The following is a 20316-nucleotide window of genomic DNA, read 5'->3' on the forward strand; positions in this document are numbered from 1 at the left end:
CCTCTACGGACTGTGCCGGGAACAGCAAGGAGAGGGCTGATGGGGAGGAGGGCATTTGGGGAAGGGGCAGTTCAGTCCAAAGGGGGCACGAGGGCTGAGGTCACTAGGGCAGAGCTCAGTGAGGCTGGCATTCACTAACCAGAGGCTGGCTGGTAACTCACTAATCCCTCCCTTGGTTATGCATTAAGATCTGGCTGTGTTTATGTAAGGGCTGTCTTAGCATGGGGCCATTCATCATTTTGCATAGAACCAAAAGTGGGTATCTATCCTAGAAGTGGCATTTTCTTTGGAAAAGAGGGTATGATGATTTATTACCAGGTTACTGTATTTTGGAGCCTGTATTTTTGTATTTGAAGTCCTATAGGAAACATTGCTGACAGAGCCTTACAAGTTTCCGGAAAGTGTCCATTAACACCTTTGCTACCAGAATTATCTCTGAAGGGGAAATAAGAGAAGTGTAAGCAAAGGCTAAGAACAGAGCCACATGTCACCATCGGGGACCAAGATGAGGTTATAACAAATCCACCAACTTTTGAAAAGAGACATAAGAGGGCTTTTATCTTGACTGAATGTCTCAGGCATCCCTGAGAAGGTCGCCCACTGTGAGCCCTGTTGGGAGCGGGTTCCGGCTTCCATGGCTTCTCAGCGACCTGTGCCTCTTCTGCATCCTGGGTCTTGTCATACCTGTCACAACTCACATCTGAAATCAATACTCAGGTTCAAATTCCTATCCTGCCAGGGAACCCGGGCCTTTACACACTAAACATTCAGTCTTCCGGGCACCTCCCGATTCCTTCCTTCTCCAGCCTGGACATGGCTTATTATACAGCCGCTCGTTCATCAGGTCCCACCGTCTGCTTTCCCTATGGGACCAGCTGAGATGGCCCTTAGTTGTGTGTAATAGAATCTGACATTGGTGGCTTAATTAGAGGTTTCACTTTTTTCCTCCACAAAAGAAACCCACAGGGCTGATACATATATAAACAGTGCTCTGTTCATATACAGGTAACTTCCTCTTCCTCATTCAGTCATGATTAACATGTGGCTTTTGTCCTTGTCTTGTCGCCTCATGGTCACAAATGGCTGCCCTACTTCCAGCATGGTGTCTGCCTCCCAGGCAGGATGTAGGGGAAAGGGCAGGGGAGATTGACTGTGCCCCAAAACAAACCAAATTATGAAAAGCTCTTTCTTAAAAGGATGACTCAGGGATTTCAGCCAATCTCATTGGCCATCTACAGCTCCCCTCCCCCTAATGCCTTCAGATATGGGGGAGGCTGATACATGTATACGCGTTTACTCGTCGCATTGCCTCTCTAAACAGAGCAGGGCTCTTAGTAAAGAGAGTGAGGAGTGGACCTGGGCTGGTCAACCAGCTGTCTCTGCGCCCCTGCACCCTCAGGCTGCTCCAGAGGACAGCTGTTGCACACACATGGTCTCCTGCTCAGCTTTCCTTCTACCCTCAGAGGCTGCCCTGTACACCTCAGCACTCCCTCAGGCCCTCCGCTCAACCCCTCCGCCCAACCCCACCTCCCTCGTTGATCCTCTTCTGACAGGGACATGCCAACCTTCAGGCAAGTCCCCCCATGTGTAAACAGGCATTTTTCTCGTATTAAATCTCTGCAAATGAGTTCTCCTCACCACACCCTCTCTCTGTGCTTCTATATCCCACCTCCTTGTCCACATGGCCCCACTAAGCTCTTCGACTTCATCTTCTCTCCTGGCTGTCTTCCCACGGCCTCTCAACCTGGTAGTACTTTCTGTATCTTGTGTGAGGCCCACCTAAGTCAGTATGTATGAAGGGCTTAGAGTAGCGACTGATCCATAGTAACATCTCTACAAGGCTTAGCTGTTATTATTATTCTAAAACAGAAAGAAAGAAAGCTATACAAATAGCCTTCTTGTTTTCTCTCTCTATGTGCACGTGTGTGTGTATGTTTGTGTGATTATGGAACACAGGCACTTGAATATTCTAGAAATACTAGCTTCAGCATGTCCTAAGCCAAGACTACCTTCCTCCTCAGGCCTGTTCACGGTCTCAGTGAATGAGATCAACACTCAGTTACTCAAACCAGAACCCAGGCACCATCCTTAGTTTCCGTCTCTCACTTTGCCCCAAGCCCAAAAATCGTGAAGTCAGTCAACTAAACCGTCCAAATATTTTGGAGTTTGCTCCTTCCCCTCCATGCTATGTTCAACCTAGGTGAATCCAGTATGGTTTGGAGCATAGTCCCTTCAAAGCTCTCCTCTAAGTACCACCTGTGCACCACGTAGACTGCCGACCTGCTCACAGCTCTCTGCATAGCGGGGCTGACAGCTCACAGGCTCACAGGAGCAGGGCGAATGACCATTCCACTTAAAAAACTTATCTGATGGCAGCTGAGCAAAATTTAAGTAAAATTTTTCTTTTTAAATATGAACTTTTTTCTAATGGAAAAAATAAAATTAGAATTCATTTCTCCCCTGAGGTTATATATATATATATATATATATATATGATTTTATTTATTTATTTGAGAGACAGAGCACACAAACAAGGGGAGAGAGAGAGAAGCAGACTCTTCACTGAGCAGGGAGCCTGACATGGGTCTTGATCCCAGGACCCTGAGATCATGACCTGAGCTGAAGGCAGACACTTAACTGACTGAACCACCCAGGCACTCTGCTCCTATGAGGTTGTAAAGGGCTGAATCTAGTTCTAGAATACAAACCTGATCTGTTTGGCATAAGTTATGGAATTCTGAGCAGTGGTGCTGTGGCCACTACCCCCATCTCTGCCCTTTCCCACCACCTGCCACAGCTGGCTCTCCCTTCATCTGGAAGGTCATAATAATAGGCATTCCTTCCCCTTTGGAAGAGCTGGATTTCAAGGTATTTATAAATCTTTATTAAGCTAGAAATTATCCTTGTAGGAATGAGGAGAGAGCCTTGTCTTTAAGTGGGAACATTTTGTCAAAGAGCTTAAAGCTTTTTGATCCCAGATCATTTTTTTTAAGTCTGCATTAGGTCAGAAGGGGGCTGGGATCATCATTGCTCTCTGACAGGAGAGGAAGCTGTAATACCAGATGGGAAGGTTGCTCACAGTGGTGGATCAGACGGATTTGAGCCAGATTTGATTCCCATGCAATGTTCTGGTCACAGCTTACACGTCTCAAGTAAAATGCAGTTCATCGTAAACCTGCTCATCTGGACTGTTGCTTTGTGCTGGAGGTTGAAGGGCAGAGAGTGCAGTAGTCATGCTATCAAATTAAGAATTTTTTCAGGACTAATGGGAGGAAAATAAAAAAAGGGGTGAAAGTATAATTTAAAAAGTCAGCTTCTTCCAGCTCTCCTGCACTGTCTGATGACTCCTTATCTTTCTATTTATGATCTTACTGGTTCTATCAGTATACCTAATACAACATCTTTATGCTTGCATGGAGAAAGCACACTCTGGTTTCAGACATAAATGGCATTTTAAGGCAAGGCACAAGGATCAAACACCTCCCAGGAGTCAACCTAAGGATGTGGGGCTTAAGTCTACATAGTTCTCCCTTGTTCCTGGGGAAAAGAAAATAGGCAGGAGTCAGGTTATAATGCACAGAGCCCAAGGACTGGGGAGCAGTCAGGCAACTGGGGATATATAGCTACCAAAAGGAATTATTATTCTGAAACTGCAGCTGTTGCTATTAGGATCTAAAATCCTAAATTTTAAAAGCCAGAGGTCAATAACCAGGATAGAAACAACTTGTATTTTGGTCACTGCCTTAATTCTCATTCTTATCTCCCCAAAGCCTTCCAAAGGAACCTTCTGTTTCCATCCACATCAAACTACTCTTCATGGACCACACTCTCTTATGTTACTGTTCTGATTTCCTGGGAAACTCTTCATTGCTTTCTCTACATGCTTGACTTTTACTTATATTGTAAGATTGTTTCCCAGAGCAGTAGAATAAGAACTTCTACAAATTCACTCTTCCCAAAGAGCAATAAGAAAACTAGCAGTAACTATCAAACTCACCTTTATCAGAATTCTGGAAATTAACTAAAGGTTTACAATAGCCTGAAGAGAGTTTTTTTCAAGAAAGTTAAATCTCAGTAATACAAAGTTTTGTGGCATTTTCACTTGCCTTCATCCTATCCCCCTCTCACTAGCATTATGATAATCTTGAAAAACAACAACTTCACAACTATGATAGCTATACCCAAAGAGCCACTGAAGGAGGCAGATCAGATTTAGAATTCCCTCAAAGCCCAATCCTTAGTGATTTTTTTGCTATTTGACCTATTTGGCCAGCCACTGAAAAACTCCATTCTCACTACTTGGCTTTATTTCACATGACTCAGAATTTCCTATGTATGTATGAACAGCAATATCTTTAGGTAAATTGTTGAAAACAATTAACAGCAATTGTTTAACATGGCAGCTTCCTGTAGCAGTGTTAGAAGTTGGGACTAACAAGAAGCTGACCAAAAAAAAAAAAAAAAAAAAAAAAACCCAAAACAACAACAACAAAAACTTAAAAAGAGGTGGGAGATCTGTGATGGGCTTTGAAAAGGTCCAGCAAATTCTGGGGAATTCAAAAGACAGTGCACAGACACAGAGCTATGTGCCTGCCCATAAAAGGTAAAGGTTTTAAACTCTCACCTCGGGCTCACCTTGAAGCTCTACACAATCAGGAAGTGAAGGGTAAGGCACAGGTGTAAACACTGGATCTTTGAAGTCATGCCTCAACATGTATACAGAGTCCCTCACCAAAAGCTGAGGAAACGCATTGGTTCAAGGTGTTCAAGAAAATCAGAGATCCAAGGGTGCCTGGAAGTCTAGTTGAAGGTCCAGCTCTTGATTTCAGCTCTAGTCATGATCTCAGGATGATAGGATTGAGCCCCAGGTTGGGCTCCACACTCAGCAGGGAGTCTGCTTGGGATTCTTCCCCTCTCCCTCTTCCCCTCCCTCCACTCACACAACCTCTCTCTCTCAAATAAATAGATAAACTTAAAAAAAGAAAGAAAGAAAGAAACAGAGAAACAAAGAAAGAAAATCTCTATCTAATCATTAGCTAAACACTAAGTTAACCAAACAAAGAATTCAGTGGCCACACATATTAAGAAATATAAACTTAATAGAATTAATCCAAGAAAGTCACTAGTCAAACAAATGGCAGCAGCAGCAACAGCGACACCTGGAAAAAGGAGAGGAATCGGATTCCCAGAGTTGCCACATCATACTATTTTAAATGTCTACTTTTCAACAACACCAATTGCAACACAAATGAGACAAGCACAGTTGTAAAATGGTATGGCCCTTATAAAGGAGAAAAAAAGCAGCTGATACAAACTTTACCTGGGGAAGTCCAGACAACAGACTCACTAGAAAAATATTTTAAATAAATAAGTTCAAAAACTAATGGAAATTATGTTTGAAGAACTAAAGAAATTTATGAAATTGATGTCTCACCAAATATAGATTATCAATAAAAATAAAGGTTATAAAAAGAACTAAATAGAAATTCTGGGGTTAGGGACACCTGGGTGGCTCAGTTGGTTAAGTGTCTGCCTTCAGCTCAGGTCCTAATCTCAGGGTCCTAGAATTGAGTCCCATACCTGGCTCCTTGCTAAGCAGGGAGCCTGCTTTTTCCTCTGTCTGCCACTTCCCCTGCTTGTGCATCCCCCCCACCAAAAGTAAATAAAATCTTAAAAAAAAAAAAAAAAGAAATTCTGAAAAATTGAAGTGAAAAATTCACTATTGCATTCAATAGTGGATTTGAACTAGCAGGAGAAAGAATCAATGACCTTGAAGACAGGTCAGTTGAGATTATCCAATCTGAGAAACAGAAAGAAAAAAGAATATAGATAAATTTATCTGCAAGACCTGTCAGACACCATCAAATGTATCAACATAAGCATAATAGAAGTCCCAGAAGGATAGGAGAGAAAAGGGACAGAAAGAATATTGAAGAAACAATGATAGAAAACTTCCCAAATTTGATGGAAAACATCAAGATACATACTCAAGAACTTTAATGAATTTCAAGTAGAAAACCCAGAGATCCACACCTGATCATATTATAGTTGAAGTGTCAAAAACAAAGGCATGATACCAATATTCATATAATATTCACATCAGCACTATTCACAGTAGCAGAAAGGTGGAAACAATCCAAACATTCATCGATGAATGAATGATAAATAAGATATATACATAAAAATGGGAAATATTTTAGCTTTAAAAGAAATGAAATTCTGACACATGGCATGGGTAAGTCCTGAGAACATTATGCTAAGTGAAATAAGCCAGACAAAAAAATACCAAATATTATGCAATTCCACTTATGAAAGGTACCTAGAATAGTCAACTTTATAGAGACAGAAAGTAGAGTGGAGGTTTCTAGGAGCTAAGGAGATGGGGAAGTTAGGAATTATTGTTTAATGGGTATAGATTTTCAGTTCAGGAAAATGAAAAATTCTGGAAATGTAGTGATGGTAGCACAACAATGTGAATGTACCTAACACCATAAAACTATACATTTAAATGTATAAATTATATGTTATGTATATTTTACCATAGTTGTTAAAAAAAAAAAAAAAGACAAAGAGAATCTTGAATGCATCAAGAAAGAAATGATTCATCATCTACAAGGGATTTTTGAAAGTTTAAAAGCTGACTTCTCTTTAGATGGAGACCAAAAGTCAATGAGATGATATGCTCAGGTATTAAAAAGGAAAAAAAAAAATCTTGTTAACCAAGAATTCTAGATCCAGCATAATTATCATTTAAAAAACAAGTGAGAAATTAAGACATTCTCAGAAAACAAAAACAGAACACTTGCCTCTAATTGATCTGTTCTGCAAGAAATTCTAAAGGAATTCTTTAAGCTGAAATAAAAGAATGCAAGAGAGAAAATCAAATCTATACAAAGAAACAAAAAACATTGGTAAACATAAAAATATAGTTAAACATAAAAGACAGTATAAATATATTTTTGTTTGTAATTCTTTTTTCTCCTAGTTGATGTAAAAGAAAACTACTTAAAGCAATCAATAATTATAAAATTGAATTGGTTTATAAGGCATAAGGATGTAATTTGTTTGGTAACAATAATAATACAAAATAGGAGGGAAAGGCATGGAGCTATATTGGAGCAAATTTTGCATATTATTGAAATTAAGTTGGTTTAATCTGCACTGTGCTGTGTTAAGATGTTAATTTAATTCTTAGTGCAACCACTAATAAAAATAATTCAAAAGTAGATAGTAAAATAAACAGCAAGGGAATCAAAATAATATACTAGAAAATACCTATTTAACACAAAAGAAGGCAGTAATAGAAAATTAAAATGAGAAAAGACACATGCAAACCAAATAGTTAAATGACAGATATAATTTTATTTTATAGTTACATTAAATGTAAATGGTAGAAACACTCCCATCAAATAGCAAAGATTGGCATCAAATAGCAAAGATTGGCAAAATGTAAATTTAAAAACCTTATCCAACCATATGGCATCTATGAAAGACACACTTTAAATTAAAAATCACAAATGGTGATTTTTGGAAGTAAAAGGTTGGGAAAATACACCATTAGACAATACCCAAAAGAGAGTTAGAGTGGAGCTACTATTACGCAAAGTAGACTTTAAGACAAAAATTATGACATAGAGAAAGACATTTTTTAATGATAAAAAGATTAATACATCAGGAAGATAGAACAAGTATACCTAAATAACTAGAAGTGCACCCCATGTTTATGAATTGGAAGGCTTAATTTTGAAAAGATGGTAATAACCCTCAAATAACCTATGCTATAAACTATCCCAATCAAAATTCCAACTACCTTTATGCAGAAATCAATAAGCCAATCCTAAAATTCACATGGAATTGGAAGGAACCCAGGATTACCAAAACAATCTCTCCAGGTCCCGCTTCCTGCCCTCCATGCAAACCTACTGCTCTGGGATTGTCTTGCTTTTCTCGGTCAGCGGTCGCCATGCCACACACCCTGCAGCCTTCTGGGCATTCTGTCTGTCTGCCTAGTCTGTCACCTGGGGTCTGGTTTCATGTCTGGCTGCTGCTTGTTGCACATCCTGTTTTTCTTAGAAGGAGTCACCCATGCTTCCTCAGCCAGCCCAGACCCCCAAATCCCAAACCTCAGCCTGAAGTGAGAAACAATGGGGTTTCAAGGGGGCGAAAGATGCAGATATAAGAACCCTAATAACTGTTGGTGGAGGGACTTTCAAGGGGGACAAGAATGTAAGAATGTTTGCCATGTACTTGGTGTGATGTTAGGCATAACATCTGTGAATTTCTCAGTTAATTCTGTAAAAACGCTTTAGGATAGGGATGATTCTATACCGTTTTTCAAGATGAGGAAATCAAGGCTGAGAAAGGTTAAGTGACTAGTGACTCAACTGCTAGGTACAGAGCTGGGAGACGCAGACCAAGGCCGCTCGTGAAGGGAGTACTCTTTTCAGAGGCCAGCGATAGAGAGGCCCTATCTTGACCTGAGAAGTGTGGGTGTACGTGAAGGACACACGTAAACAGCACCACACTTATTTCTGCGTCTCTGTTAGTTTGGATTTTGAGTCCCAGGCTTTCCAGGCTCAAGCTCTGGATTTGCTAGCAGGGAGAGAAAGCAGAGTTGGAGCGGGTGTGGCACCAAAGCAGCATTTTGTTTCACTGTGATTAACAGAAAAGAATGGCCCATAAGAAGTCTGTTTTGAAAAGACAAAGTTCTTGCCTTCTCCAGAAAGACTGAGCTTTGGAATTCAAAACAACAGGCTGAATTAAATGGTTTAGAGCCAAAATGGAGAAAATTAATCACCTTATAATACATTATATATCAAGGCACCCGCAATCTAAAAAGGAAGGAAAATAACCCCACAGATAGAATTGACCCTACATTCCCTGTGTGATTGGGATAGGTGTGTATTGTCTGAAATGAATTATTTGGGGTCTGTTTTGCCTGTCGGCCTTTTTTGGTGAGAGAAAGAGAGAAAGGAACCGTAGTCATATACGTGTGAAAGCTGGCTTGGGATGAGGGAGTCAGGGGTTCATTTTCCTTGTGCTCTTGTGTTTATTTCCCCAAAGCCTGCATGGGTGATGGAGCAGGAGCTGGAGATCTGTGATGCTTAAGTGATTTCTTTATAATCTTTCTCAAAGCACATATCCCTGTTCATGATATCAAAGTAAAAGCATGCAATCTGTTCTGTATTGATATTTGTGTTAAAGGCATCACAATTGGGAGACTCATGTGGAGGGGATACATAACTTGATGATTAAATGATACGGATTTCACAGTGGAGAATTTATTTTCAGATTCTAATTGGGGCCAAAATGAGCTGTGTGGATTCTTGTTAACTCACGTGGATTATCTTGTAGATTATAATATTAATAAAACTCTAGTTTTACATCATTTCCAAAGGAGTCGGGGAGGTCAGGCTGGGAACCAGAGAGATTGGCTTTCTCCTGTGAGCCCGCCAGGGCTTGAGGACAGATCTGTGCCTGTGGACACAGCTCGGGAACCCTCCCAGCAGCTGGACAGGCAAGTGGAAAATCCCTTCCTATTCCATGATGGTTCTTGAAGGCGTTGTTCTGTGACCCTCCTCCCAGGACTACTCCCTGGGGCTCCACGAGACAGGGGAGAGACAGGACTTGCTGTTTCTGTGTAGGGAGAGGATTCTTCCTTGGCACTGCACATATGTGATCATCAGAATTGTTATTTACTTAGGTAGTCTTCTGCCTGGCCACCCAGAGTTTCTGGGTTACCATTTGCACACTTTTACCTAAGCCCCTAACGTACATTTCCCTGTGCCAAAACACATCAGTGCCTCGGCTAACTGAGCCAGTAGATTTGACCAGTTCACCAGAGTCATTAGCACTCAATAGTCTCAGCCCCTCTCAGCAGGACAGAAGTCTTCACTTCACCCAGGGAAAAAAAGAAGAGGGAAGTACTTTTTTGTTTTTGACTCGCTAGGTCCTATTCCCCATGTACATATATCTTCTTATCGAATTCTCCCGAAATCCCACGAGATGGGCATTGCTACCCCCACTTAACAGATGAAGAAACGGAGCCCAGAGAGTGAAGTGATGGGCCCATGATCTCACGGCTCTCAATCAGAGCCGATTCAGAGAACTGACGTCCATTCCATATAGGCCATCAGCGGGGTGATGTGGCTCTCCGTAGCTGGCGCCTTCTCCCATCTGTCCTGAGAAAAACAGCTCCCCATGCCCTGAAGTGGGGACCACTCAGGTTGTGCTAGAGGAAAGCTCCAGCCCAAAGCACCCATCATGGTTCCCCCAGGAACGGGGAAACTGGCAAAGCCTGTAATGTGGACCATCCTCATCCCCCACCTCTCCCTCCCCCCTCCCCCACCCCCTTCTCTTTGTCCCCCCATGGAGATGGGAATAAACAACTGAGAAAACAAACGGGTTTCCTGAAGTTTCCTTCCTCTCCTGTCCCAGCAGACTGCATTGTTCTTCACTGTGGAGGACAGGTTTCCTATAAATAAGGGATTCAGTGTGACTCCTTTCACCAATGTTAAAATTCCATTTAAAAGTAAATTGACTTCCTGAAATATATGTATTGGCAGCAGTGGCCACCACAGCTGGGATTACATTTTACATTTAACATAGTGCTGTTTGCCTTGACAGATTCCATATTTTTTCATACATAAATCAATAGAGTGATGTTTGAAGAGCTCAAATCTATCTTTCATCGTTCCCCACCCCCTCCGAGCCTGCATTCTGAAAACCATAAAGAAGTAACTTTCTAGCAGGTGTCATTTAGTCGGAGACCATTATTTATGGCATTTGACTATAACACCGTCCACTGTGAACTCAAACAGGAAATGCTACCAGGGAGAGCCAGGAATTTGCTTTTGGAAGGAAGCATCCCAAAAGTGTTTTCTAAATCATATTTCTGTGTGTGTGTGTGTGTGTGTGCACCTATATATGCATGTGTTGTAAGACCATTATGTGTAGTTTTTTCCTGACCCTCGGCCCTGAACTGGGTAGATGTGGGTATGTAAGGAGCGGCCAGCCAAGGCAAGAAGCATCAGGCTGGAAAGGCTGGGAGAAGCAGGGGATGGGCAATGGTGGGAAATGGGCAGGTGCATGGGAGTCAGAGTACCTGTGGTGGGAAATGAGGGCAGGTGAAAGCTCAGAGAAGGTATGGATCTGCCCTTTCCTTGCCCAACAGTACATTTTGAGATTGCCACTTAGCTTTGGGAAGGAAGAAAACCTCTTAGACCTCTAGCCTCCACGAAGGTCCTTCACTCAGCACTCAAGGTGGGCGGTGCTGATCAGACACTCCCAATTCCAGGCTGGAGATCTGGCTTGTTTTCTAGTGGGTGGAGCTTGGGGATATCCAGAAGCTTGTGCAGAAAAATGCAAGACTTGCTGGCTCCATTTTTTTTTTTTAAATGTAGCAAGAAAATAAAATTTTGCTCAAATCTTTTTTTTTTTTTTAAGATTTTATTTATTTATTTGACAGGCAGAGATCACAAGTAGGTAGAGAGAGTGGAGGAAGCAGGCTCCCTGCTGAGCAGAGAGCCTGATGTGGGGCTTATCCCAGAACCCTGGGATCATGACCTGAGCCGAAGGCAGAGGCTTTAACCCACTGAGCCACCCAGGCGCCCCGCTCAAATCTTTTTTTTAAAGACTAATGACCCATAATTTGTTGTTACCATAGGATGACATGATCTGTAGCCTTATTTTCTGGAATTGGTTGATCGGTGTAAAACAAAAAGTAAGTCAGGACTTCTCTGGGACCTTCTACTATTTAACATTTTAGACAAAGCAGAGATGCCAAGTCACAGCAGTGGTGGGTGAGGGCCATAAGCTAAAGGAAGGGCACGAGGGGTAGGGAGGGGGTGTTTAGAGCTAGGAGCTGACCCAGTTGTCCGTATTTGCATGGCCCAAAGGACAAAGCCAAGTACAGAGCTGTTGTAATGATTCTGCTGTTTCAGGAGGTCTCTGCTCGTCCTCTCCCTAACTTGCTTCTGAAGAAAAGAGTTTTCTATTTTATTTTAACCTGAAACATTCTGATTGTTTACATATATAAAAATTCACAGACTATTTTACCTCTTTCCCTGATATTTGTAGTGCCTAGATTTTTGACTCTTCCATTCTTTACAATAAATGATATTCATTTGAAAGAGAATCTTATGTGCTTTAATTTTTATTCCTCTGCCAGTCCATTATTCTGATTTTGGTGTCAGAAATGAGGGAGGCTCCTAGAACTCTCTAGGGGAGAATTGTCTCTGTGCCTTTGACTCCACTGTCAAGAAGGAAACCTACTGGGCCAATGGATATGTCCCTTTTTCAGATGGGTTGAACTTGAAGACAGGAATAAGCATTTATGAGGAAATGGAAACTCTCTATTCCAGTTCTTATCTGTCAGAAATGTAAATATTTGCCCTGTCTTTTGGAAGCAGTATGATCTGAAATTTAGGTTTATGCTAGAGAGAAAAGTGGCTCCATAGACCTCAGTCCTGGACAAATGAATGTTTGCCAGGATCCAGCCCAGCCCTATTGGAGTTCTGCACTGGGATTTGGGCCACAGTCCTAGGCAGCACAAATATTCCTCAGCCCTTGATTTGCTAATCATTGTTCTTGATCCTCAGCGACTCAGAAGGGAGTTGTGATCAAGGACAGGGTTTTCTTGGCCCTTTGACCAAAAGCTCTCAAAGTACCATCTGATAGCTTCCAGTCTAACTATGTAACAGTTCTACCCAGAGGTCCCATTTTATAAATGATTGGAGCATAAAGAGAATTCAGTCAGCCGGGATGCATGGCTAAGAATTCAATCAGAAGAACCTTATTTAGATTCCCTGGCCAGAAGATTGCAGACAGAAGCTAGGTGGAAACAGAGTAAACTAAATCCATCTTCTAACTGGTCCTTTGTCCTTTCAGTTGTATTTCCTGGTAGAGGTGGGGGGAGTAGGTAAGCAGCCGACTTGCTCCAGGGAGATCTCTGATGAGTTTCCGCATAGAGTGCTATACTCTTCCCCTGCTGGTGGAGCACAGCACCCCCACCCCGCCCCACTGTCCAGATGCTGCCCGTGCCACCAGACGCCTAAGAACATGCATGAGATCAGGTCAAGTCCAAAGTCTCTGCTTTGGTGCCAGGCCCTATGGATCCTTCCAGAGCTGCCTGGAACACAACATGACTACTTGTTATGATTCTTAAGTTTTTATTGTTACTCTGGATAATTCCTCAACTCAGTTACAAACATCTTAAGGGCTTTCGCCATATTTTATATTTCTCTGTACCCTCCACAGAGCCAAGCACAGCGACTTGTATACAGCTCATACTCAGACACTATTAATGGATTTTTGTATGGATTATCTAAAAGGCCCAGGAATGGGAAATCCTTGGACTTTTGATTTAAAAAAAAATCTTCATCTGCAAGGCTACTTCTGAGTTGCAATGAGAGTTTTCCTTTGGCACCTTCTTGGCATGCTATGACTCCTACCTACTTATTATAAACTGCAGTTACAAAATAATCTAATTTTGGAAAGGATGTGCCTACTGTATTCCATCAATTCGTTTTTAACACTGATGGCTCTTGTAATTGGCAGTATTTTTTCCTTTTCTTAGTGTTATATAAAATAATAGTGTTTCTTATAATGAATGATGACCTAAAGTAACAGAATACAGTGTATTTGTATCTATCATTTGTTATATGTCTATCCAGTAATTCATCTATAACTCTACACAGTGGCCTTTACTTGATGAATGAACGTGGACAGAGTCCATAAATTACATCAAACATGACAGTCCCCTACCTTGCTGCCACTCTCATGCATGTTCTTAGGCGTCCCCTTAGAGCTTTTAGGGTACAAGTGGACCCAGAACTGGGGAAAGGGAAGGTTGCATAAATAGAAGACACAATAAAGCATGCCTATGCAGAGGAAGACGCTGAGTCATGAGGGTCTGCTTGTCATCTCTACTTCCATTTTATCCTCCCATTTCTGTTTCTTTATGCTTCTAGGGCCTGAAGTTTCACCAGTCCATGATTAATTATTAAGCTGGGCGTAGAAAGAAGCATCTAAAAACACAAATACCTGAGTCATTGGTCTTATCAGTCTTAGTGTGCCTTCATCTATGTCACGCCTTCTTACAAGTCAACTGGGAAGAGAAGCACCCATGCCGGGGATTGCAGGAGAGAGGAATGCATGAAGGACTGAGGTGTGACAAACTCGGGGCAGCTGGATGCCTTGTTCTGCTCTAGTGTTCAAAACACCGGTTCAGATGTGGCCTTAGTGAAAGCCTGGGTGTGATGGACACAAGGACACAGGGAGGAGGATGCTGAAGGTTTAGAAGCTGTCCTTCTACAGAAGTGGAGAGGACACATTGCCTTCTCTTGCTTCATTCTCTAACACATGTGTGGTGAATAGGAGTGTTGTACTCAGCTGTCCAACCTCCCTTCCTTTTCCTTTTGTATTGAGGTACTGGCCCTTCTGCCTTTCAGCCTGGGAGTTTCAGGGACACCTTACTCCACTCCACCACCTGAGTGGCTGAAGTCAATGAATACATCTCATTCCAGAGATGTCTAAAAATGGACACATGACCCAACTGGAAGCGATGAGATGTGTGTGTCCGAAAAAGAATCTTCCACTTGCTTTGGATAGGAAGGTGTGAGGCTGTGATGTCCCATCTGCTGTAGGGCTATATAGATTTTTGTAGGTTGACCTGGAAACCTCACCATCATATATATCATTTTTATAATAAGAATTTTTTTTTTCATCTTGGGAGAAATAGCTGACTTCATACAAGCTTTCAGAAACCAATCTGCTGATCAGTTCTAGAGTAATACTAGCAATTTTAAAATAATAAGTCATTGATATGTAATATACCAAAGAAGTGAAGAATCTTTTCTATAATATTTCAAAAATTTGAGAGTGACATTGTATCCTGAAATGATATATTATATTAAAAGGGAATATGACACCCTGATATATAAAAATGCAAGACACTGAAGTAATTTATGAAGTGCTAGCAGCTAGCTTCATGTTAAATCTCACTGTGTGGGCACTAAATTACTTTGGACACCGTGGTGAGATGTTTCAGTACATTGTGTTATGAAAGCACCAGGTTCAAGGTCCTATAGTCAGAAGTGGCCTCCAACCCAGTTCTGGTTCTACCCAGTATATGTGGAGAGTGAGTCTATTTCAGCCTGATCTGGTCCAAGTGGGGGGCCCCAGGACATCCAAAGATTAAGATCCATTTGGATCCAGGGTGGTCCTAGAGGACCTATAGGTAGTCTTCACACTCACATAATACATAAATAAAATAATGATAGCAGCCAATGATTTTAGAGAGTTTTCCAGCTTGCAAGATGCTTTTAAAAACATATTTCAGTTATGCTCTGGGGAGGCAGCATTCCTGCTCTAGAGAAGCAAACAGGAAAGGATCTCGCAACAGACCAGGGACTCCAAAAGCTTTCCTGACCTCAAACATAAAACTCGAGTTTATTAACTAATCCAGATATTTCCAGTATATTTTGCCTTAAGCTTTACCAAGAAAATTGAGACCAAGGGTTGAGTTCCCTTGTTTTCCATCCTCTACATTTTAAGAGGTCTCTGGAATCATCTGTTCTCTCTCCATTTTCTCTTGTCTTAACTGAAAGGGAAAGATACCTCTGCAATATCTAGAGTTAATTCATTTGCTTGTGTTAATCCCTCTGGTCAGTCTCCCTAGATCCTCTTGGGCTTCTTTGTTCCCCTCCTCCTTCCACTCTGTCTCTAAATGTGACGAACTCTCTCTATACAAATATCAATACTTTCATCTGAAGTCACTGTCCTATTCTTTCTCTTCCTTTCCTTCCATCCTGTATCTTTTATTTATTTTTTTAAAGATTTTATTGATTTATTTGACAGAGAGAGAGATCACAAGTAGGCAGAGGAGCAGGCAGAGAGAGAGGGGGAAGCAGGCTCCCTGCAGAGCAGAGAGCCCGATGTGGAGCTCGATCCCAGGACACTAAGATCATGACCTGAGCTGAAGGCAGAGGCTTAACCCACTGAGCCACCCATCCCGTATCTTTTAGAAGAAGTGATCTCTCCCAAGTGTCCTTCTTCCTTCTGCACACACCCACCTCTCATCAAGTGTTGTTAGTTGTACTTTCCTTATGGTTCTAGATTTATTTCTCCTTCCTTATGCCCAAGGAAACCATCTTAATTCCAACCTCTATTGTCTATGTTGTGAGCTGAATTGTGTCCCCCCTCCAGTTCATATCGTAAAGTCCTAACTGCCAATCCTGAAGAATGTGACTATATTGGGAGATAGGGCTTCTAAAAGGGTAATTCAGGTAAAATGAAGTCATTAGGGTGGCCTTAACTCAATATGATTCTTCTCATATAAGAAGAAATTACGACATAGACACAGAGAGGAAAGATCCCACAGAAACAGAGGGAGAAAACGACCATCTACAAGCCTAAGAGAAAGGTTTCATAAGAAACCAACCCTGCCAACACTGTGATCTCAGATTTCCAGTCTCCAAAACTGAGAGAAAATAAGTATCTGTTGTTCAAGTCCTCTAGTCTGGGGTAATCTGTTACGGCAGTCCTAGCAAAGTAATACAGCCCCCAAGTTCTAGTCAGTTCACTAATCACTTCCCAGGCACCCAGATTCTCCCCTTCCAATGACAATGTCCTTCTGTATGGCCAAGAATAATTTTTCTAAATCACAGTGTTGACTACAGTACTTCCCTTCTCAAAAATTCCAATGGCCCCCTTCTACCTGTAGAATAAGTCTGAAAATCATCCTAACATTCAGGCTCCCACAATGTTACCATTTCTCTTTCTAGCTCTGTCTTCCTCAACCTCCCACCTGAATTTTCTCCCTCTTCATACTCAGTTGTTTGCCATACCCCACCATGTTTTTTCCTGTGTGTAGCCCTCCCCTGCTTCATATCTCCATTAAAGGAATCCCCATTTTAAAGCCTCAGCCATTTGGGCCCTGCAAAAAGTCATTGCTTAATTTCATTTTCTTGTAAATTGCAGAGGAAAATGGTTTCTCTTCTATTTGTATGACACAGAACCCACCTCACCTAATCTTATAATTATACATACACGGGACACAACATCACTCCTCAGCTAGACTCTACTCTCCTGGAGGACAAGGATTTTTGTGTCAGGCTTTGTTGTTTTATTTGGTTTGGTTTGGTTTGGTTTGTGTTCTTTATACCTCTTGCCAGAATGTTTCATACATAGCAAACGATCAGTAACTATTAGTAATAAATGAACAAGTCAAAGTACAGGTTATAGTGAAAACCTATTACTTCTCATTCTTAGGTAACAGAAGTAATATTTTGAAGGGTAGAGAAACGTGGGATGTGACTCAATGTTCTACAACGGACCTTATTTATTTTTATGTACTTACTATCTTTTATTTCTCTGTCTCTTGTGTCTTACCTATGGATTGTGTTGTTTTTTAATCTGGCTATGAAGAAGCATTAGTAGAGAAGACCGTTGTACTTCACTTGGGTTCTCACTTAATTACTTCCGTAATGTATTCATTGTGTTATTTGTAGTAAGCAGTTTCTGTATAACTTCCATGATTGAGTGGGTTCATTTCATAAAGATTAAAAATGGATAGCAAACCATTTTTATTATTACATGTGTTATTAAAGAAAGTATGCTGTTGCTTTGGAACTTTTGATTCAGAGAGAATTTCCTTTTGTTTACTGTATTGCTGAATAATTCCCCTGTTACCCACCCTGACTCCTCTCCAGAATAGCTATGGCTTTGGCGGTGCTTGCTGGCTAGACAAATATATCACTGCGATTGGAAAAATATCACAAGAGGGACAGTTCCAGGTTTGAAAATAGGGCAATTAGCTCTCAGCATGAAAAGGTGTGTCAGATGTTCCTGAAACTGAGTGACAGATAATGTTGGCTTCAATCAGGCATAATACCAAGGGCTGAAATGGCCATGTAGGATGCCTCCCTGTGTGTTTCTGTCAGAGGATGACTTCTTAACTGACTTCCACTACTCACCCCGACAGAATTTGCCAGTAGGTAATTGGGCAGAGGGATGTGTGTGTGTATGTGCGCGCGTGTGCGCGCATGAGTGTGTGTACATATATATATATACATATATATATATGTATATGTACGTATATATATATGTATACATATATATACACATATATATACATATATATGTATACATATATATATACGTACATATACATATATATATGTGTGTATATATATATATATATATATAAGGTCAAATATTCATTCCCTCATCATTTCCTTTATTAGTAGGAGGAATTCTGCTGCACAAATGATATGTTGACATTTCAGAAAAATCACCAAAATAAACACTAGACACTTGATGTGGGCATCAATAACAGTCTCTTCCTTTGGAGAAATGCTTTGTTGTATTTCGGGTGGGGCTACCCATCGTGGTCCCTCGCAGCCAGCCTGGAGAATCACAGCACCAGCCCTGAACCCCGTGACTGGTCACAGCAGTGAGAGTGTCCTCCACACCAGGCCGATAGAGAGAGCTCCTCTGGGAATCATAACACTGTCACAGGATGGAGAGGCTCCTTTCCTCTGGGGGTTGCTACACTGACCTGGTATAAGCCTTGCCAAGTACACAGAAGCTGTTTGGATTAGAAAAGAAAGAAAAAGACAACTTACCAAGATAAGCAAGGACAAGCTGGAGAGAGAGAGAGAGAGAAGAGAGAAGGAGAGAGAGAGAGAGAGCATTATTTACATCACTGTATCCAACCTTCCTTCAGGCCATTTCTCCTCCTGTCATCCCAGGTCCAGGAGGGAACAATCCTCTTCTCATTCATGCGTGGGTTAGGTCGAAGAGGGTGGTCGTTATGGGTGTGGAAACAGGGGACACTCTCTCACAGGTAGATGGCCTCTTTGCCTTCCCTGAGCAGGAATTGTCTTAGATAAACCAAGGAAGCTGGAAAGGGTCCAAAGGGCCACAAGATGTCCTGAGTCATCTTCTCAGGAACTGGGCTCCTGGGTCAGATCGTCATGGTGGTTGTGTGTGGATCTCCAGCATATATCTGTCCAAGCCTATTCAGCTTAGTCAAGGAAGGGAGACAGGACACTCCAAAAAATAAGGAACCATTTGGAGCACCCCGCACCAGCCCACCAATATTCATGGCGTGCTCATTGGTACTGTAGGGTTGTGGAGAGGGACAGAAAGGTGGGGCTTGTAGAGTCACCAAGGGTTCTTGGTGGCTGTGGTCCTTGATCAGGGGCTTGGAAAGCTGGGCAGAGATTATAGTTAAATAACTCTTCAAGTGCCGGGATAAAATTCTTCTCTTCCCTTTTTGGAGTTTCAGAGTTTGGGGGAAATGTTTGCTCCCTGCTTCTCTTTTAGGTTTTTCTTTTTTGTCTTACCCAACTTATCCCAAGGATGATCCGGGTCATGCCAAAAGCGTGGGGCAGACTCCACGTTTACTCTGGTCTTCACAAAACTGACACACCTATCTCTCATGCCTGTAGAGAAAAGTACGTCTCTTTCCAGTGTGGTCAAATGGGGCATTGTACAACTTGTTCTAACTACCTCACAGTATTATTGTGACCAACCAATAAGATAACCTGGTGATAACACTTAAGAAAAACAAACAATAGGTATGATCAATCAATAACTCTCAGCTTTGACACCAAATCTATTACCCAAATGAATGGACCATAGCTTTGCAGTTTGGGTCTGCATGGTTCAGCATGGTTCTTGCTCCAGAAATGCCATAACCAGATAGACTAGGTGGCCTCCATCCGGACTACTGTTCTCGTGAACGACGCTAACAGATCCTTTTACTTTTCAGTATTCACAAGGGAAGAACTTGTTCAAGAAATGGTGAATGGGAAATAACAAGAAAGCACCCATTTAACCATCTGCAATTTACAAAATTATCTTATATTTATAAATTCAAACAATGATGCTTATTTAAGACAGATTAAAGCCTTTTTTAAAAAAAAGATAAAGAGTGGGAAGCAGAGAAAAGAGAACAGGTCCATTTGTGACAAGTACTGTTCAAAGCAATTTAAAGTTTCAGGGACTAAATTCTTTTCCTACAGATCAAGAGCCCCTGGGAAGACGGAATGGATGTAGCCATCTCAATCCATCCCCTGTGAGTACTAACACCTTGAGTGAGATAGTGAACAGCTTTTAAAGAGATGAATCTTCATTCCAGGGGTGAATATTAAATTTCACATTTCATAAAGGACTTGAGTCAGATCTACTGCATAAAAAGTGACTCCCAGTTAATGTCATCTACAGGCAAGAAGCACCCTCTTCTTGCTTCTGACTTGGATTGCCTGGCTCGCACCACCAGAAAAGGGTACTCATTTCTTCCTCATCATC

Source organism: Mustela nigripes, chromosome 8 (assembly GCF_022355385.1).
Source record: "Mustela nigripes isolate SB6536 chromosome 8, MUSNIG.SB6536, whole genome shotgun sequence".
In the NCBI taxonomy this organism is placed as follows: Eukaryota; Metazoa; Chordata; class Mammalia; order Carnivora; family Mustelidae; genus Mustela; species Mustela nigripes.